The sequence below is a fragment of the Peromyscus maniculatus genome, chromosome 7 (assembly GCF_049852395.1).
Source record: "Peromyscus maniculatus bairdii isolate BWxNUB_F1_BW_parent chromosome 7, HU_Pman_BW_mat_3.1, whole genome shotgun sequence".
Taxonomy (NCBI): Eukaryota; Metazoa; Chordata; class Mammalia; order Rodentia; family Cricetidae; genus Peromyscus; species Peromyscus maniculatus.
In genome coordinates, this window is record NC_134858.1 from 36738694 (window position 1) to 36756051 (window position 17358).

General features: G+C 39.1%; 1 pseudogene; it reads right to left on the reverse strand.

Moving 5' to 3' along the window:
• Positions 1–3532: 3532 nt before the first annotated feature.
• LOC102922383 (olfactory receptor 8B8-like) lies at positions 3533–4480 on the reverse strand (annotated as a pseudogene).
• Positions 4481–17358: the final 12878 nt, after the last annotated feature.

The following is a 17358-nucleotide window of genomic DNA, read 5'->3' on the forward strand; positions in this document are numbered from 1 at the left end:
ATTATACCATCTACAAATAAGAATATTTTTATTTATTTTTCTATTTGTATCCCCCTTGATCTCCTACAGCTGTCTTATTGCTCTAGCTAAGACTTCAAGCATTGTATTGAACAGGAGTAGAGGGTGGACATATTCTAGTGGGAATGTTTTGAGTTTTTTCATGTTTTCATAAATACTATGTATGCTATGTGTATGTATGAGTGTGAACACACACATGTTCTGGCATGCATATGGAGGTCAAAGACACAGACAACCAGAGGCATCGGTCAGCTTTCCATCTTTCTAAACACATACAGACAGAGTCTCTTTGTTGGTTACTGCTGCCAATGGCACTGGCTCAAGAGCATCCAGGGACTGTCTTGTCTCTCCCTTACACCTCATCATAGAAGCACTGAGACTATAGATACTTGCTATGATGCCCAGTTTCACATGCATTTAGAGGATTCAAACTCAGCCCCTCACACTTGTCCAGCCATCTTTTATCTATGGAGCCATCTCCCCAGGCCTTGTTTTCTCTCTTTAAACGAACATCAGTCAGTTTACATCAGGACCCAGGATAAAGACTTCACTTTATCTTATCCCCTGACTAGGGGCCTAGCTCTAAATATTCTCCTATGACAAGAGGCTTCTGCAACCCAAGTCCTAGACCAGAGTCCTGATTCTGGGCACTCATTATGTTTAGTGTATTAAACAACCACAAGAAAGCCAATAAAACTACCAATTAAGAGATGGGAGAATGGGTTAATTAGAATGGGTATTTAGGAAAATGGAAATTAGGTGTTTCAGGTTCTCTTTGGAATAGTGATATGCATTTTAGGTTTAACTATAATAATAAATTGTTCAAAGGCTAATTTGCATAATTAAGCAATGAAGGTCAAAATGTGGATTAGCCAATCAAGATCTTACTTTTGGTTTTGAAAGACAGCTCTGGAAAATTTCTTCCAACTTGCAGGGACAATGTAATTCCCATGAACTTGGAGGTAACCTCTTCATAGGAGATGTGTCTGCTAATCCTGAAATCCATTGTAACTACTGGTTTACGGTGATGACTTGAGACATGTTTTGAGGTCTGGAATGGGATGCTATAAAAGTTGACAGAAAGATACCTTAGTTCTTCTTATCTCTGGGCCTTCAACCTTGAAGGGAGTTAAGATAGATTAAGTACAACTACTAACTAGGGGAGGACAATCAAATAATTAACATACCCACATGCAGAGGTAAGTGGATAGTTGACCCAAAGAGGAGACACAGACCAATGAAGGCAGACATCCCATGCTTTTATACTGCTTATAATTACTTTTTGAGACCAAGTAAGGAATTGGTGCTTTTCAGAAAAAAAAATATTTCCTGAGTGCCTGTCAAATGGGATTATAGGGCTTCATTGTGTACACTTTCATGAAAGTAATTACTACTAACAAACAATTAATATGAAAACAAAAATACTAAAAGAACACCAATAATAAAACTTGTAGGACATTGCCTCAAACCCACTGGTCTAAATCCAGTGGTCTCTCCAAGTGTAGACACTTGTACAGAGAAAGCAAAAACACAGGATTAAATATATTCCAACCTGGGGCTGGAGAGATGGCTCAGTGGTTAAGAGCACTGGCTGCTTTTCCAGAAGAGTGGGGTTCAATTCCCCCTATCCACATGGAAGCTCACAATTGTAACTCCAGTTCTAGAGGATTTGGTATCTTCACACAGACATACATGCAGGCGAAACACAAATGCATGTAAAAATAAATAAATCTCTTTTAAAAGGATAACCCCACCTGTCTTGTGCTCCTGTTTTAGTTGACACATCTCTCACTCATTTTCTCCCATTAATGCAGAATTAGCAAAGGAAACATCGCCTCTCCTGCATGCTATGGCAACTCCATGTTACTTACAGTGTGTTGCTTCATAGCTTTAACAGCAAACTGTTCCTGAAATGTCTAGGATTGGTTATAAATAAACACAGACAGGTTTTCTAAACAGGTAAGGAAAGATGCAATTCTGGCTGTTTAGGAGGTTGATCCACCAGGATTGTTTAAGATCAGTAGTTCAAGGCCTGAACCAAAAATGAAAGCAGAGATGAGTGAAGTCCTTTGTGTGACTAGTGCCACCTGGATTTTTACTGTTTTAATATCAGGGTCTGGGGATGTAGCAGCACATTGTCTAGCCTTTGCAAAGCTTTCTACTCAATCCCTAGAAGTGTCATAAATAAATGAAAATAAACAAACTACTATTTCCCCTTCAAAACCCAAATATATGAACCCTATTCCCTAATTATTTTCCTCTATACCACATCCTTTTTCTGTGCTTACCTCTGTCCTACTACACCAGAGTCATAATCACTAATTTCTCATGCTTCATAAACATCAAAATTGTTCCTGCATCTGAAAACACATGTCTAGTTCATCAGTCTTCCTGGAATGCTCCACTGACTGGCCTGTCAGCAAATAAGGTTGTATATCCCCTCCTCAGAACAGCCCATTGTGACCAGGCAACAGAAAATAAACAACACATACTAAGTCTGCTCCATCTCTGCTAAGGAAGGGTCTCCTCAGCTCCTTCAATGCATTCAGATGTATCGTTGTTTAATTGTTCTTCATCTACTGGATTTTTTTTTTTTGCTCACCTAGACCTGATGTCAACCTTATTGTAACCACTCAGACATTGGAGACCATAGATAATTAGCACCTTCTTCACCGTCTTATTTTTATTTTTAAAATCATCTTAGTACAGGATAAATTTCAGTTTATATTTCTTGATTAGTAAATACATCATTTGCACTATTTAACATTCCAAGACAAAAAAAAAGATTAAAACGTAATAAAATGAGAAAATGCAGGGTACTAACAAATTAGAGGGACTGCAATTCCTCTACAAATAATTGATAAACATTTGTAGTTCACCTCCTTCCCAATGGAGACCTAGTTTGTCCCCACACTCATGTTTATGCTGTAACACTGAAGCTATCAAATCCCAGGTAGCTCTCCTTTATCCTGGCTGGTCCAGGTTTAGATTCCTGCCCTTAGTAACTAGAACCAGAGGAAAATCTATGGCCTCCCTTAAGAATAAAGGAAGAAGAGACCAGAAAATGAAATGAGAAGGTCATGACACATGCCTCTGCCCTTTTCAAAACCAGAAAAGCTCCCAAACAAAGTCTTTTCCAGTAATTAATAGAAAGTTATTCAATGAATATATAGATGGTTGGCTGAACGTTAGTTATCTCTCTGACAGCTACATGAGAATTCTAGAAAAGTTCAACTCCAAAATTAGACCATCTTGCCTTTTCTGGATTTATTACCATCCCACTTTTTCTCCTTAACATCTTACAATTTCTGCAAATAACCTAGAAAATGAGCCTTTTTCTCTTCACTCTCTTACTTGTCTTATCTGTACCTAAGAAACAATTTCTGTGATTAATTTAATTTTCTCTATTATTTAACCATTTACATCTTATTGCAATGATGAGTTCTTCCCTTCATACATTTACACACAATGTATGTGCCCATATGCAGATTCATCATATAGATCAGTACATCTTCTATTTAAATGAATACCTTTGCTTCAAAGTCTTACTCAGTGCAATTTTAACATCTTTGTTTCTCAAACTGTAGATGAAGGGATTCATCATGGGGACCACAACAGTATAAAACACTGTAGATATCTTATCTTGATCCACTGACCCAACAGGAGAAGACTTAAAGTATATGAATGACGATGATCCAAAGAACAGAGAAACAGCAATCATGTGGGAGCTGCAGGTACTGAGGGCCTTGGACCTGCCCTTTGTAGAATGAATGTGGAGGATGTTAGAGAGGATCAAAGTGTAAGAAATAAAGATGGTGAGGCTGGGAACGATCACACTGACACCCACCACAATGAAAACCACCAGCTCATTGATGGAGGTGCTTGTGCAGGAGAGCTTCAGGAGAGGGGGTATGTCACACATGTAGTGATTGATGATGTTGCCATCACAAAAGGTGAGTCTCAACATGCACACTGTGTGGGCCATGGCACCCACAAACCCCATTGTATAACCACCCACCATCAGCACAGAGCAGACCTGATGGGACATGGTGACCTGGTAAAGCAAGGGCTTACAGATAGCAGCATATCTGTCATAGGCCATTGCTGTCAAAATAAAACATTCATCAATAACAAAAAAGGCAAAGAAAAAGAGCTGAGTCATGCACTCAGCATGAGACATGATATTCTGCTTCACAAAACTCACCAGCATTTTGGGAGTTATGACAGACGAGTAGCAGAGGTCTGTGACGGAAAGATTGAAGAGAAAGTAGTACATGGGGGTGTGCAGGTGAGGGTTCAAAACAATCAGAACAATCAAGCCCAGGTTCCCCACCATGGAGACCACATAGATTCCCAAGAAGAGGAAGAAGAGAGGCAGCTGGAGCTCTGGCTGCTGTGTCAAGCCCAGCAAGATGAACTCCTTCACAGAAGAGGTATTTTTGGAGGCCATTCCTCAGGTCATAGCTGTGAGAATGGGAAAAATAGGGGCATTAAGATAGTATCCTAGCTTTTACAAGTAAACTCATACGATGAGACTGAGAGCCAGAATGGAGAAATGAACTCTAGCCCTATGTTTCAGGCACTTGTGTTCATCTAAATTTCATATAATGGGGAAAATGCGTAAGCATGAATGTGAAAACACAGAATACAATTTTACTCAGCGTGATGATGACCATTCCTTGCCCTCCAGAATCTCCATTCCACTTCTGCCTTGACAGTCTGCCTCTCTCAGCTCAGCGGAGGTCTCAGGAGAGAGGAGATGAAACCCATGAAAGGCCCCCTGGCTTCCTTCCATAAGGTTCCTAAGAGCAGAGTACCTTCCATACAGTTGCACATGCACCATTTTACAGCCCCACCTGGAGAGGAAAAGGTTAACTCTTCTGCACTATTGTCACGCAGGGCGAATGGCTTTGGCTAATTTCAGGGAGTAACCACGGGGGGGGGGGGGGGGGGGAACAGAGATCTGTCCAGTTGTTTTCCTACTTCAGCCCTCACTCTTCCAAGCTCTGAGAAACTATGGGCTGGAGACTGTGATTTCTAGGGTGGCTTTGCCCACAGTGTCCTCTCCAACCCTAAGTTAGTTAAGAGCACCTACTAATATCAAAAGAGCCAGTTGGTAATATGGCCCAAGGGACGTAATGAGCTGGAAAATCCTTGGGACCTGATTAAAAGTTGGAGGCCTATGCTTCCCCAGGGCTTTCTCTGGAGCAGGCTTTGAAGTTAAGCAAAATTCGGTACCCACGTGTACAGCTTAGTTCCATAATGACAATGGCTTACTAGAATGGAACAATTTAATGTACATTTGGGCCCATCTCAAGTCATAGAGATCAAGATGACCTTTTCTTTATCTTCGGTATCTGCTCCTATAAAAATCTCTGCAGCACTATAAAATATGATAAGTTTATGGCATTGTTTTTGCTCATCCCTGGCTGCTTTTTTAATTTTTTCAAGCCTAATGTGTTCTAATATAGGGAAGTTAATGGAAATTTCAGCTCTATGTTATTCTATATTATCAGAAAAAAAATGTGTTTAGCAGGATAGATTTTCTTGTTTGTTTTCGCAGAGACATTTTTCTAACTTTTTTTGAGGTGATAATATAACCACCTTTCTCCCTTCTCTTTCTTCCCTCCAAACTCTCCATACACTTCCCCTACTCTCCTTCAAGTTCAGGACCTTTTTTTCACTAATAGTTACTGCATGCATAGATGTATAAACACATATATTCCTAAATATAACCTGATCTTTCTATATAATTTATTTATACACCTGTTTTCTTTCAATTTCATTTTTTTATTTTATAATTTAATTCAACTTTACATATTAGCCACAAATCCCCCATCCTCCTTCCTCCCCCCCACCCTTCCCCCCAACTCAACCCCCATTCCTATCTCCCCCAGGGCAAGGACTCCCCTGGGGATTCAGCTCAGCCTGGCACTCAGTTAAGGCAGGTCCAGTCCCCTCCTCCCTTCACCCAGGCTGAGCAAAGTGTCCCTGCATAGGCCCCAGGCTCCAAACAGCCAGCTCATGCACTAAGGACAGGTCCCAGTCCCACTGCCTGGGTGCCTCCCAAACAGTTCAAGCTGATCAGCTGTCTCACTTATCCAGAGAGCCTGATCCAGTTGAGGGCTCCTCAGCCATTGGTTCATAGTTCATGTGTTTCCACTAGTCTGGCTATCTGTCCCTGTGCTTTTTCCAATCATAGTCTCAACATCTCTCACTCATACAATCCCTCCTCTTTTTCGCTGATTGGATTCCCGGAGCTCCACCTGGGGCCTGGACATGGATCTCCGCGTCTGCTTCCATAAGTCATTGGATGAGAGTTCTACCACGACAGTTAGAGTGTTTGGCCATCCTATCACCAGAGTAGGTCAGTTCAGGCTTTCTCTCAACCATTGCCAGTAGTCTATTGTGGAGATATCTTTATGGATTTCTGGGGACCTCTCTAGCACTTTACTTCTTCCTATTCCCATGGGGTCTTCATTTATCATGGTATCTCTTTTTTTTGTTCTCCCACTCTGTTCCTGATCCAGCTGGGACCTCCCGTTCCCCTAAGTTCTCTTTCCCTTGACCCTTGCCCTCCATTATCCCACCTCCCATCCAGTTTGCACATGTAGATCTCATCCATTTCTCTGTCATTGGGCAATCCCTGTGTCTTTCTTAGGGTCCTGTTTTCCCATTCTGTAGTCTGTTATTTTGTCTTGTTGACCATGTCCTTTGCTCTACAAAACTTCTCAGTTTCAAGAGGTCCCATTGATTAATTGTTTCTCTCAGTGTCTGTGCTGACTAGCCTGCAGCAAATGCCCAGAAAAACTGACAAGTATATTTAAAATAAGTATATAACTATGATTATAAATAATAAATTGGTTTTAAAAATAAATTAAAGCATATTAATTTTATGCATAAGTACTATTAAAATTTTTAATAAAAACAGATGGTTAATGTTTATTCAGACATATGTGCTCATCTAGGTGGCACAGACTGTAACAACAGGAAGTGAACTTCTCTCTTTCTTATATCCACTCTTGTATGTTTTATGCCAGACTTCCCACAAAATGATTCATGCCTACAAGTTTTCTGGAGCCTGTCACTGTAACAGGAATGAGAGTTTTCTCTATGTTATCATTGTCTCTTTTATTCAATTTGACAGCTGCCTAAGTTATCAATATGAGCATGCTAGCATTTGACATAATCTCTGGTTTTTGTTTTAGACATTGATGGTTGTGGGATTGATGTAGCATACATATATCTGTGCATATGTCTTATTGAAATAAACAACAATGATAAATTTGGATGCCAAAGGGGAAGAGATAAGCAGACACTTGACAACTCCAGTGAAGAGCCAGTAAATGATCTTGATTAGACTATTCAGATTCCAGAAAGAATTGAGATGATTTTATGCTTTGCAGACTTCAACACATTCTTTCAAGTTGGGCCAAAACTGTGGAATACCTCATATCTGTAGAGTATCAACTCAGGTAGCCAATAGACATTACAATTCTCCCTAATATATCCAGGTGGGTTAATTAAAGTAGAAATAAAAAGTTAAGAGAAAAATAATTCCACTTACATTTTTATAATACATTGATTATTGTAGGGGGCACATATGTACTACATTTCATGTTTTGAGTTCAAAGGACAGCTTCCAGGAGTTGTTTCTCTCCTTTCACCATAGGGGACTCAACACAAGTCGGCATACCTGGCAACAAGCACCCTTACATGATGAGCCATCTTCCCAACCTAGAACCCCTTTCTAAACAGATAGCAATGATATTAATCCCCTGTCACATTCATATTTCATTTTTGTTCTGAGACAAAATACTATCTTCTAAGGACATTCTATGTTTGAATGTAGGTATGATCAAGTACCATATTGAACAAACTTTTTGATCCATTTCTTGTTTCTTGGTGTGTATTAGTCACTTTTCTCAATTATGTGTGCATATCCCTGACCAGAAGCAACTTATTGGAGAGTTTACTTAAGCTTACAATTTGAGGGGATATAGTCCATCGTGGTTGAGATGTCATGGCAGCAAAAAGCAAAGAGTGATTAGTGCTGGTGTTCAGTTTCCTTTGTCCTTTTAATACAGTCTAAATAGATAACCCATAGAATGATGGTGCTTACATTTAGGGTAGGTCTTCTCACCTCAGTTAACCTAATAAAATATTCCTCATAGACATATCCAGATGCTTGTCTCTTTGGTGATTCTAGATACTGTCAAGTTGACAATCAATATTGGCCATCACAGTCAGCGTCTATGAGAGAAGCCTGTAGTGTCAACACTAAAACATAGTCTGGCTAAGGTGTTTATTTAGCATAGTGAATAGAAGTCCATGATAGTTGCAAGTTCTATCAGTTTGGGTTTGGTAAGGGAAATAACTTATTCTAGGAATTTTAAGCAAGGAGAATGAAAGGGAATTAACTACTGTAATCAACACATGTGCTTAGAAAACAGATTCTAGACTGAGGGTTAAGGATTTATTTCACTTCTCCATATACCGGACCCACCAGGAAAGCAGTAATAGGTGAAGCAGAGTTCACACATAGTGCTCATGTAACACTCTTCAGGCATGCTTCCTCTAATTCCTGAAAAAGCAGAGCAAGGCTGGTTCATCATTCTCTTCCCCATGGTTAGAAGCAGAGAACTCTTCTTGCATTCACCATTCCATTTTTTTTTAAGGGACAATTTTGAGAGATCTTAAAATGTTTGAAGAATAAAAATGATTAGCTACACTGTGTTGACTACCCAAGAGAGGCCTTGCTCTCTATGAGGAGGGGATGGGATGGGGTTATGTGGGTGAATGAGAGGAAAGGAGGGAGAGGGAACAGGGGTTGGTATGTAAAAGGAAAGAAAATCTTTTTTAATAAAAAATTATATATAAAAAATGATTAGCTACAAATAAAAGTTACATTATACACATTGTCATAATTTGTGTTTTTGGATTCTAAGTTGGACAGCTTAGCTGTTTGAGTTTCATTCAACATTGAACTTCATCAATAGCCTTTACTGCATCCATAGAGGTTATCGTGTGATTTCTATACTCAAATCGATTAATACAATATATTACATATATTGAATTGTGTATATTAACCCACCCTTTTATCCCTGAAATGACATACACTTGGTCATGGTAAATAAAATATGTGATAATTCTTCTTCTAAGTTCTGATTATCATGTCTTATTGGTCCCTTCTATTGGTATGGCTGTTCACTGAGATTTTATTTGACTTAATAATAAACTTTTTATTGCCAAAGTTTCATTTTTTTCAAAATTTCTATCTTAAAATTAATCTCCATTGCTTTTAATATACTTTTAATTAATTCTTTAAGAATTTCATACATGTATACAATGTATTTTGATAATATTCAGTCATCCCCCTAACTCCTCCAAGATCCATGAAAACATCTCCTCCTAACTTTCAGATTTATTTTTGATAGCCCACCAAATTCATTTTGTGATGCCCATATGGGCCTCACGTGTATGGGCCTATCCACTAGACCATGGTACAACTACCAAGGGCCACACCCATAAGGGAAATGAAATTTACCCTCCTTTCCCCAAAAGCCATCAACTCTCAGTTGCTCCTCAGCTACGGGAGGGAACCTGTGAGCCCCTCTGACATCCATATTGGAATGTTGACTGGTTTGGTCTTGTTTAGGTCTTGTATAAATAACCATAGCTGCTGAGAGTTAATAGGCATAGTTGTCTTGTCATGTCAAGAGAACACTGCTTTGCCCCAATCCTCCCCAATATCTGGTTCTCACTACCTTTCCACCCTCTCTTCCCACAGGGTCCCTAAGTTGTGAGAAAAGGGGTTTGTGATACAGATGTCCAATTTATGACTGAGCACTTCACAGAAATGTGTTCTCTGAAATTTGCTAAGTTCTGAGTTTTTGTATGAAATGCTTCCCACTGTAAAATTAAACTTATCCAATGAAGTCTAAGAATATATTTATAGGGCAGATGATACTATGTCCATTTAGGAAAATAATATTAGTAGGCTCATCTCTAGGGCCTGTAACCTCCCCGGCCATGGGTTTGGGGCTAGATTTACAGTACCAGGAATAAATTCCCTCCTGTAGGATAGGTCTTAAATCCAATCAGAAAACAGTTGGTTACCATAACAACATTCATGCCACTTTTGCATCAGTGGACATATCTTGCTGTGTCAGTCATTACTGAAGCTCAAATTGTCCACAGCCAGGTAAGAGTGTTAATGACTTTTCCCCCAGAAGCCTACACAGCATCTTCCAGTACTATGAAAAGCCAGCAGGAAGGAAGTGTCCTATTCAGTACCAAATTGATTCCCCCATGTCCTGGAACCAATGTGTGTGAGGTGTGTAACAATGAGGTCTTACCACTAAATTCTGTGGGTCAACCAAGAGCAATTATTAAAGCTTATATTGTTTTGATGATCTCCAGGACACCTTTTCCTAAAAACTCGAACATTTTATCTGACAACATATAGCTTCTGGGATGAGCAATATCTCCTTGTAGGGTAACTCCAATACCTGTACTTGTATAAATATGTATAAATTCAAATAAATATATTACATGTGTATAAGCTTACAAAACAGTAGATTTCCATGGGGGTTTCTTAAACATCCTTTGGTTTTCCCCTAGGGCCTATGACCTATCTAGACTCAGGGTCTTGGCCTCACTGATGGCATCAGATATGGACTCCATCTCATGAAGCAAGCCTTAAATCCAATTTAAATGTGATTGGTTACTCCACAAAACATGCATGCCACTCTTACACCAAGGGCCTGCTTTTCAGGCAGCACCTTACTGTAGCTCACTGGAATAATACCTGGGTGAGACTGATGATTACTTTCTTCCTCTACTAGAGTGTATAACATCTTTCAGAACTATGAATGCAAGCCAGTAGGAATGATGCTTCCAGTTGGGTACCAACAAGATCTCTCCATGTTCTACAACATAAGTATGTCATACCTTCAGCAATAGCATCTTACCATCAAGTTGTGAAGGACAACCACTAACTAGCATCACCATTGTTTGGGGGAGAGGGATAACAACTAAAAAGGGTATAACCCATTCCAAGTACTGGGAGTTTTATTTGGTGATATAAGATACCTAGTTAGGGCATTGTCACCCCCATTATAGGTAACTCAATTTAAACTCCTTTTATATATGTATGTATTTTAAGAAGATTCTACAGCTATAGGCTTCTATATAGCTATTTCAAAAGGCCTTTGGTGTTAGTTGTCTCTCCTCATCCCTCTCCTCTACCCTGCCTTATTTTCCTCCTCCCCATTTAATACTTCAATTCTAGATTCTCCTTTATCTCTTCAAAACAGTATGTTCTATTTCCCCTTCCTTAAAAGATCCCCTCCTCCCCACATCTGATCCCATACTGGTTACCTAACCTCTATTGATATTCTAAATAAAATGCACATATCTAAATCATGGAAGCTAACATCCAGATAAAAAAGAAAATACACAATGTTTGTCTTTCTGAGTTTTGTTTACCTTACTCAACATGATTGTTTCTGGCTCTATTGATTTGCCTGCAAACTTTAGTTTTCTTAACAGTTGAATAATATTTCATTGTGTAAATATATCACATTTTTGACATCCATTTGGCAGTCTGTGGACATCTAGGCTATTTCCAGTGTGTAACTATTATGAATAAAGTAGCAATGAACATGGATGAGCAAGTATCTCTGTTGTAAGATATAGGGTCCTTTGAATATATGCTCAAGTGATATAACTGGACCTTGTCGTAGATCTATTTTCAGCTTTTTAAGTAGTCAACACACTGATATCCACAGTGGATATACCAGTTTGCATTCCCAGAAACAATGAATAAATGTCCCCTTTCCATGCATCCCTGCCAGCATGTGTGGTCATGTGTTTTATTAATCTTGGCCATTCTGACTAGGACAAGATAAAATTTCAACTATCATTAATGTAAATTATTTCTCTCCTCTTCTCTGCTTTCCTTATTTCACTAACAATTTTTGTAATCACTTTGAATTCATTTCTGAGCTTAATCACATTATTATAATTATTATTTTGAATTTAGAGCTGGAATTTCATGTTTTTCACTCTCATTGGAGTCCAAAACTGCAGAATTAGTAATTTTGGGAGACATCATCTTACCTTACATTTTTATGGTTATATTTCTGAATTTGAATTTGCACAAATGGAATTAAGTTGTTGGTTTGTGGTGATATTGTGTTTCCCAAAATACATTGTGCACCTTAAAAAACTTATCTGGGATCAGAGAACAGAACAGCCACTAGATATAGAGGCCAGAAAATGATGGCACTCACACCTTTAATCCTATCACTTAGGAGGCAGAGATCCATCCAGATCTCAGTGAGTTTAAAGCCACATGGGAAACAGCCAGGCATGGTGACTCATGCCTTTAATCCCAGGAAGTAATGGCAGAAAGCAGAAAGATATATAAGGCGTGAAAACCAGGAACTAGAGCTGGTTAAGCTTTGAGGCATTTGAGCAGCAGTTCAGCTGAGATTTATTCTAGATGAAGACTCAGAGGCTTCCAGTCTGAGGAAACAGGATCAGCTGAGGAATTGGCGAGGTGAGGTGGCTGTGGCTTGTTCTGCTTCTCTGATCTTCCAGCATTCACCCCAATAACTGGCCTCAGGTTTGATTTTATTAATAAGCCATTTAAAACTCATGCTACATTGGTTAGTGTTTTTTAATCAACCATAGTGTATATTAGTGAAAAAAAGTCACAATATCCAAGTGGTACTAGCTTGTAGTAGGGTTGAGATGCTTTATTCTCCTACTGAATGAAGCTATATCTAAGCAAGCTCATCTTTTAACCCCCATCCTCAGGGCATCAACTTCTCTCTCCAATTTCACTCTGAGAATATAATAGTAAATGCAGAAGCAAACACAATCATTGTATATATTTTCTATGAAAATATAGTAATAATTAGTTTACTTTTGCCCCTTTGACTCCAATAGTTTTGGAAGCAAACAAACAAGGATAGTAGTAGGTTGTCAGTTGCTAATGTAGAAATGGAAAGGGATTAAGCAGAGCAGCCAGTGGAGTAGTACAGAAGGAACAAAGGAAAATGATGAAAAAGTAAATAAACCTATTGCCATGCAAGTAAATAAATACTATTCCCATGTAACCACATTGGTGGGGGCAGCTCAAGCTGAAAGTAAAATGAAATGGGGAAATGTAATCAGATGACCTTAAACAATCTCCACTATCAAGAGCTGAGGCAGGGACATCCCCAACTCTTTTCCAATATACACAACTCACAGGCCACCTGCTAGTTATTGTGCTCTACTGGGTAGACTACAGTTTTCACTTATATATGTACTTCTCTTCATGGGTACCATCCTTCCTAGAGCTGCTGTGGCTCACAGGATGCTTGTCTTCAGCCTCACAAGATACTATCATTCTCAAGTCCCCACAATGGCTAACCAGAGGAAAGCATTCTCGGATTGTGTCTCAGATTATTCAATGGTGTTCATGGCCTGTGGTAGATTTTTACCTTATATCCACATATCAAAGGATCATTCCATGCTGCTCTACAAAGATATCTCTATCTTTAATTGTATCATCACATTCTCCAGAACCACTCACCTTCAAGCTCTATGGAAGAAAAGATAATGTCTTGGGGGTGATTTAAGCTCACTGCTGTGGAAAAATAATCTTTATAAGACCATTAGATTGAATTTTTATTGGAATTTGTTTAAATGCATTAGAAGTATTGGGTATTCAAGTAATACCCTAAGTTAGTAAAGGATAAGCCTTTATAGATACATGGCATGACATGTTAGATTATCCTCCACTATCCTTGCTACAGCCTTCCCAGTGTTCTAAATGTGTCAGGACAAATTTTCTCTTAAGTAGAGTCTCTAGACTTGAAAGTATGAAAGCATATGCAGCCTCCTCTCCCATGATTCAGAGGAAACATTATCATACCAATAGTACATTGACACATTCAGGACTTTGAAAGCCTGCAAGGCAAACCAAGGTTGACCTATGGATGGAGAGGTCAGCAAGAGCCAGTTAATGATTCTCAATTGTTTATAAGAAATATCATTTTACTGAGAATGATAAAACCAATTATTGTCCTTGAACATGTGCAAAATGTTTTCTTATATTTTGTAGGCTTCTTTGTATATACAATATACTGAGGGTGTCAAGATGGTTCAATAACAGTGAAAGATGCTTTCCCCTAAGACTGAAGATGTTGAGTTTGATCCACAGGCCACGGTCTAAGGAGAGAATTAACCACTACAAATTGTCCTCTAACCTCCATATACATGCTGTCACATATGCCCCCCAACATAGACACACACACACATACACACACACACACACACACACACACACACACACACACACACACACACAAACACATGGAGGGGGTCAGTGAGAGAATATTATAAAAAGTTAACTTAAAACAATATTGAGTTTGATGACATTTTTAATATTGGGGTAATCTTATATCTCTTTGAAAATGACATAGAATACAACACTTTTATTCCAATTTAGTAACATATGGCACAAATTAAGCAATTTGTTTTAATCAGTTACTTATAGAGCACTGAATCCTTAAAGTACATAATAGTAATTCTTTCTACTCTATTTTTATCTTGCTGTTCATTGCTTTTTGTCTAATTTATTACTTTTATTTTTAAAATCAAAATATAACATTTTTTACTTTTTGAGATGGAGTCATCTATGTATCCCAGGCTGGCCTTGAACTCACAGTCTTCATTGATCTTCTCAAGTTCTGAGATTACAAGTATGTGCCATCATGCTTGTCTAGATAACAAAAACGATTTGAAGCTCTAGCAATCACAGATTAAAAAAAATATAGACTACACCTAAGTCTGGTCAAACATACTTCTTAATAGATGATCATAACAAGTACCGTCATTAAAATTATATTTCAGTAGAAAGATAGGTAGATAGATAGGCAGGCACAGGTAGACAGGACCTTGCTACGACCCTCCCTCAAATGATTTTGGAGCATCACAAGCAGGGCTGTGCAGGAGCCCAGCAGTACCAGAAAATACATAAAAGTGACCAAGCCAGTGTTAGACACCATCAGAAGATGAGAGAGAGAGAGACAGAGACAGAGACAGAGACAGAGAGACAGACAGAGACAGAGAGACAGAGAGAGACAGAGAGACAGAGAGAGATATGGATACAGAGGGAGATAGAAGCAGATAGTATATGACATTGTATATGACACTAAGCATGCACAGTTGAGAGATAGCAGTTAGACTTTTGTTTTGTTTTGTTTTGTTTTTCGAGACAGGGTTTCTCTGTGTAGCTTTGCGCCTTTCCTGGGACTCACTTGGTAGTCCAGGCTGGCCTCGAACTCACAGAGATCCGCCTGCCTCTGCCTCCCGAGTGCTGGGATTAAAGGCGTGCGCCACCACCCAGCTGTTAGACTCTTTTTTATGGTAAGCAAGCCAAATAAATTTCATCCCATCTCATGCAAACCATTTCAAAAACAAGAAGACAACCTATAGAGGATCCTTCAGTTGTACATACCAAATGGCAATGGACAGATGGCCAGTCAACCCATTGTTCTTAACTCCAATCACTGTCAATACACATTGGGGTACTTGACCTGTATTGACCTATTTTTGAAAATGATAAACAGTGATTTCAACAAGAAAAATCAAAAGAAGGTGTCAGTCTTTTGACAATTGCTCTGTCATTTTGCTCTGCCAATTAAATCATATAGAAAAAATACATTTCCCATCTAGAAGAAAAACATAATAAATTTTTGATTAGTAATTTGTTCTGAAGTGCAACATTCCATCTTGGAGGGAAGCACATTAAAACTCAGGAATCTCTAAAGGTTAATCTATTAAGATTTGGAAGTGAACAACCCAGAAGTCTCAAGAAATCCCTGAAATTTAAAAGGTTTGCAAGGCCCATCCCTCCTGAAGGATAGATAGCAGTGAAAACAGCTGAGTCGAGGAAACTCTTCACCTTGTCAAGCTGCATCCGGGTCATGCAGACGACTCTGGGTCCTAGCTTTCATTAGTCATCTTCCATGCTTGAAGAGGTTCCAGTGATACATCTGCCTTTGAGTTGTCCACACTTTTTGTCAGTAATGCAATAGATGCAACATAAGTTGGACTGCAGTGGTATCATTAATTTGGCCTGTCATCAGTTCCCTCTCTGAGATAAAAGTGCTTGTTTACATCTCCCCACTAAAACTGTCATACAATATATATCATTCTGCCAAAGCAACTGTAAAACCTAACAATTTCTAAGATTATAAATCTCTTTAGATTCCTCAGCCTCATAACTTTCATTTCAAGTTCGGATCTGAATTAGGTAAGAAAACGATCATTTAATTTCCAATCATCTGTGTTGCTACCAGTCTACTCAAATACATTAATTTTATAGTCTACCAGAACTATTTTATAGTTTACAGGGAAAACATTCTGAGAACAATAAATCAAATGCTTAAAAACCCTCCTTAAAACATGTATTTGTTGTGCTTTCTATTTCTAATATTTATTGTGTGGCTGAGAGAGGCAGGCACAGAAGATACCTACCAATCTAAGTCTCGAAATCATTACATCAAGATGACAACCATGAGCCAGGTGTGACAGTACATACTTCCAATCTCAGAATTTAGGGGACTGAGACAGAAAAATCATGGGTTTGAGAACAACCTGAACCATATAGAAAGGCTTTGTCTCAAAAATAATGTCATGACTGGAGCAAGGATGGAATGGGAGAGCAATGAAAGAGACATCTTGATAGAGAAAGACATTACGGGGTAAGGGAGAAATCTTGTGCCAGGAAAATTCCCAGGAATCCACAAGGATGACACCAGATTAGACTAATAGCAATAGTGGAGAGGGTACCTGAACTGGCCTACCCCAGTAATTAGATTAGTGAATACCCTAACTTCATCCAGTAACTGATGGAAGTAGATGCAGAGATCCACAACCAAGCACCAGGCCAAGCTCTGGGAGTCCAGTTGAAGAGAGGGAAGAGGGATTATATGAGCAAGGTGTGTGTGTGGGGGGGGTGTCGTCAAGATCATGACTGGGAAATCTACAGAGACAACTGAACCAAGTTCATAAGAACTCATGAACTTTAGACACAGCTGTAGAACCTGACTGGGACCAGACTAGGCCCTCTGCATATGGAAGACACTTGTGTAACTGGGTCTGTTTGAGGGGACCCTGGAAGTGGGATTAGGATCTATCCCTGGTGCATGAGTTGGCTTTTTGGAACCCATTACCTATGTTTGGATGCCTTGCTCAGTCTTGATGCAGGGGGCAGAGGCTTGGTCCTGCCTCAGCAGAATGTACCAGGCTTTGCTGACTCCCCATGGGAGGCCTTAC